The 5,000-nt window shown below is 53.3% G+C and overlaps 1 non-coding gene across 1 annotated transcript in view; it reads right to left on the minus strand.

Annotated features, from left to right (window-relative positions):
- The window catches only part of LOC124772237, a 1,909-nt gene extending 227 nt beyond the window's left edge, over positions 1 to 1,682 (minus strand). Inside the window, exon 1 of the ribosomal RNA XR_007013900.1 lies at positions 1 to 1,682. This exon is cut by the window's left edge and continues 227 nt beyond it. This is a non-coding gene — a ribosomal RNA (small subunit ribosomal RNA).
- Between the last annotated feature and the right edge of the window lie 3,318 nt (positions 1,683 to 5,000).

Raw genomic sequence — 5,000 nt, forward strand, 5'->3', positions numbered from 1 at the left:
TCCTCGTTCATGGGGAACAATTGCAAGCCCCAATCCCTAGCACGAAGGAGGTTCAGCGGGTTACCCCGACCTTTCGGCCTAGGAAGACACGCTGATTCCTTCAGTGTAGCGCGCGTGCGGCCCAGAACATCTAAGGGCATCACAGACCTGTTATTGCTCAATCTCGTGCGGCTAGAAGCCGCCTGTCCCTCTAAGAAGAAAAGTAATCGCTGACAGCACGAAGGATGTCACGCGACTAGTTAGCAGGCTAGAGTCTCGTTCGTTATCGGAATTAACCAGACAAATCGCTCCACCAACTAAGAACGGCCATGCACCACCACCCACCGAATCAAGAAAGAGCTATCAATCTGTCAATCCTTCCGGTGTCCGGGCCTGGTGAGGTTTCCCGTGTTGAGTCAAATTAAGCCGCAGGCTCCACTCCTGGTGGTGCCCTTCCGTCAATTCCTTTAAGTTTCAGCTTTGCAACCATACTTCCCCCGGAACCCAAAAGCTTTGGTTTCCCGGAGGCTGCCCGCCGAGTCATCGGAGGAACTGCGGCGGATCGCTGGCTGGCATCGTTTATGGTTAGAACTAGGGCGGTATCTGATCGCCTTCGAACCTCTAACTTTCGTTCTTGATTAATGAAAACATACTTGGCAAATGCTTTCGCTTCTGTTCGTCTTGCGACGATCCAAGAATTTCACCTCTAACGTCGCAATACGAATGCCCCCGCCTGTCCCTATTAATCATTACCTCGGGTTCCGAAAACCAACAAAATAGAACCGAGGTCCTATTCCATTATTCCATGCACACAGTATTCAGGCGGGCTTGCCTGCTTTAAGCACTCTAATTTGTTCAAAGTAAACGTGCCGGCCCACCGAGACACTCAATAAAGAGCACCCTGGTAGGATTTCAACGGGGTCCGCCTCGGGACGCACGAGCACGCACGGGGCGGTCGCACGCCTTCGGCTCGCCCCACCGGCAGGACGTCCCACGATACATGCCAGTTAAACACCGACGGGCGGTGAACCAACAGCGTGGGACACAAATCCAACTACGAGCTTTTTAACCGCAACAACTTTAATATACGCTATTGGAGCTGGAATTACCGCGGCTGCTGGCACCAGACTTGCCCTCCAATAGATACTCGTTAAAGGATTTAAAGTGTACTCATTCCGATTACGGGGCCTCGGATGAGTCCCGTATCGTTATTTTTCGTCACTACCTCCCCGTGCCGGGAGTGGGTAATTTGCGCGCCTGCTGCCTTCCTTGGATGTGGTAGCCGTTTCTCAGGCTCCCTCTCCGGAATCGAACCCTGATTCCCCGTTACCCGTTACAACCATGGTAGGCGCAGAACCTACCATCGACAGTTGATAAGGCAGACATTTGAAAGATGCGTCGCCGGTACGAGGACCGTGCGATCAGCCCAAAGTTATTCAGAGTCACCAAGGCAAACGGACCGGACGAGCCGACCGATTGGTTTTGATCTAATAAAAGCGTCCCTTCCATCTCTGGTCGGGACTCTGTTTGCATGTATTAGCTCTAGAATTACCACAGTTATCCAAGTAACGTGGGTACGATCTAAGGAACCATAACTGATTTAATGAGCCATTCGCGGTTTCACCTTAATGCGGCTTGTACTGAGACATGCATGGCTTAATCTTTGAGACAAGCATATGACTACTGGCAGGATCAACCAGGGAGCTGCGTCAACTAGAGCTGAGCAGCCGGCCGCCCGGGAGTGTGTCCCGGGGGCCCGCGCGAACACGCAAGCGTCCGCTCAATCATTCTGCAAACAGGAGGAGGCTGAGCTCCCCTGCACAATACACCTCGAAACCCTCTCAGGTCCCGGCGGCGCGCAGCGCCGTCCCAAGTACTTGGTCGGGTTCGAGAGAGGCGCAATCGCCCGGAGTTAGGCGAGTAGACGCTTTCGGTGCGACCACCCGTGCTCCCAACTGAGCTTGCCGCTGCCGACAGAGGCCCGGGAGCGTGCTGTCGTGGCATTGCCGGCGGGAGACAACACGCGCCACCTACGGTGACCGGCAGCTCCAACGCCAGCGCCACAGAAGGACAAAAGCCCCACTTGGGTGCCGAAGCGAACTCTCCCAGCACAGCGCACGCGCCAACACATCCGCACAGCTGCGATACAAACCACCAGCGAGAACCGCTGGGGCGACCGAGCAGCAGACGGCGTCGCGGCGCCGAGCGCCGGGCGGCGGCGCATCCTCAACGCACACAGTCCTCAATCGGACCAGCACACTGAAGATGTCCACCGCGCTTCGCACCGGGCCCGCGAGGACCTACTTTGGCCGCACGGCGCCGCGCGCAGGGTGCGCCGGCGCGCAGCTGCGACGCCTGCCGCGTCCGTCGGCCGGCGCGCCTGCCACTGGCCGCCCCCACCAGCCGGCTGTAGCGCGTGCGCCCACGCACCGCGCGGCCAGCACGCCGGGAGGCGCCCCCTCACCGGCCGGGGACGGTCCCACCCAGCCACCGCCGCGTATCGCTTCACACCCAGATGCCGTTCAGTTTCGTCGGCATGGTGGGTATCGCTGGAACAACCGGTTAGTACCTCAACCTATCGTCGCCATCACCGATTCACCCCTAGCGAGAACAACCGCACCACAACAGGTTACCATTTGTTCATTTGCGTAACTTCACCAGAAAACGCAGGCGTCCATCGCCATTTGCAACTTCCACGATTATTGCATGCCTGTGTCAGGTGTCACGCCACACTACGTCTGCCCACATACACGCAACAAAATGTGCACGCCTAGACAATACGTGGAAGGTGGCCCCCGTACGTATGCGATGTCCATTGCTCGAACGACTGTCAACCGGCCTCTGTAGCATGTCGCAGATATGGAACGCGGTGCACCATGCCATCACGGTGTGTGAGGAGAGACGACTAGGTCCGAATACATCAACAGACAGCTCATGCTGATCGCCATCCACGGCGTCCGTTCCTCCCACACGTCTCTATGGCGTACCACACTGCAATCCAGCTCTCATAGGGAGACGACACGTAGCTGCGTGCACAATATTTGCACTGTATGGTCCGCCGTTTTTGGGCGCAGTCGTTGTACGGTCACACATGTGCCACGATGTATCATTCAGTACATAAGGACGAATGTGCAGTACAGATTGTGGTTTACGCGTACGACATTAGCGGACAGTTGACACAGGCCGCACCACAACGTAGCCTGAGTACGTCGCATGCGGAGGGCATTGAACATGCAAAGTTCTCACCAACCAGCTTGCGAAGGCAGGGGGCAAGGTGGGGACGTGGGGAGGGGCGGCATGTACGTCCTGCTGCCATCCACATTACAGTGTACAGCAGGAGCATGTGGAAAGTGAGCAAGACTTGCAAGGTGTTTAACATGAAGCGATACACAGGGGAGCGGGGAGTGCGAGTAGCGAACTATATTGCGAGGGTTGCGGGTGGGCAACACTACACTAATTGAACGAGTCGTATAACAATTACAGAGCAGGTTTAGGCGACAACGTGGGTTACGTTAGGCGACAACGTGGGTTACGTTAGGGGACAACGTGGGTTACGTTAGGGCACAACGTGGGTTAGGTTAAGGCACAACGTGGGTTAGGTTAAGGCACAACGTGGGTTAGGTTAAGGCACGACATGGGTTAGGTTAAGGCACGACATGGGTTAGGTTAAGGCACGACATGGGTTAGGTTAAGGCACGACATGGGTTAGGTTAAGGCACAACATGGGTTAGGTTAAGGCACAACATGGGTTAGGTTAAGGCACAACATGGGTTAGGTTAAGGCACAACATGGGTTAGGTTAAGGCACAACATGGGTTAGGTTAAGGCACAACATGGGTTAGGTTAAGGCACAACATGGGTTAGGTTAAGGCACAACATGGGTTAGGTTAAGGCACAACATGGGTTAGGTTAAGGCACAACATGGGTTAGGTTAAGGCACAACATGGGTTAGGTTAAGGCACAACATGGGTTAGGTTAAGGCACAACATGGGTTAGGTTAAGGCACAACATGGGTTAGGTTAAGGCACAACATGGGTTAGGTTAAGGCACAACATGGGTTAGGTTAAGGCACAACATGGGTTAGGTTAAGGCACAACATGGGTTAGGTTAAGGCACAACATGGGTTAGGTTAAGGCACAACATGGGTTAGGTTAAGGCACAACATGGGTTAGGTTAAGGCACAACATGGGTTAGGTTAAGGCACAACATGGGTTAGGTTAAGGCACAACATGGGTTAGGTTAAGGCACAACATAGGTTAGGTTAAGGCACAACATAGGTTAGGTTAAGGCACAACATAGGTTAGGTTAAGGCACAACATAGGTTAGGTTAAGGCACAACATAGGTTAGGTTAAGGCACAACATAGGTTAGGTTAAGGCACAACATAGGTTAGGTTAAGGCACAACATAGGTTAGGTTAAGGCACAACATAGGTTAGGTTAAGGCACAACATAGGTTAGGTTAAGGCACAACATAGGTTAGGTTAAGGTACAACATAGGTTAGGTTAAGGTACAACATAGGTTAGGTTAAGGTACAACATAGGTTAGGTTAAGGTACAACATAGGTTAGGTTAGGTTAGGTTACACGTTGTTGTAAGGAAAGGTGTAGGGGGGGGCGGGGGCGGCAGGTTCGTTGATAGTGATTATAGTAAGTGAATGCTTGTGACATGATCAGATTTGTCACGTCAGGATGCACCTTTGGCTTATTAGAGGCGGCGCTCCAATTCTATGCTTGTGTCAGACCTGTGTCTTTGACTCATGTCATTGTTTGTGCGCTGTGACAGGAGGTACTATTGTGATGTTGGGTGCACCGTTGTATAGGACATGTGTGGGTGTTGGTGCCTGATCTGCGCAATGGTGGATGTCGAAAGGGTGGGATATTGTATTTTCCGCATGGACCTCCTGGTCTGGTTGTGATAGTGTGGATTGTGTAATGTGGCGGAGAGGATGCACTGGATGTTGTTCCATGCTGGTGCTTACATATTGTATGTGCGCCCGTTAGAAGCAGAGAGTGGTGCGTGATC

The sequence above is a fragment of the Schistocerca piceifrons genome, unplaced genomic scaffold (genome assembly GCF_021461385.2).
Source record: "Schistocerca piceifrons isolate TAMUIC-IGC-003096 unplaced genomic scaffold, iqSchPice1.1 HiC_scaffold_936, whole genome shotgun sequence".
In the NCBI taxonomy this organism is placed as follows: Eukaryota; Metazoa; Arthropoda; class Insecta; order Orthoptera; family Acrididae; genus Schistocerca; species Schistocerca piceifrons.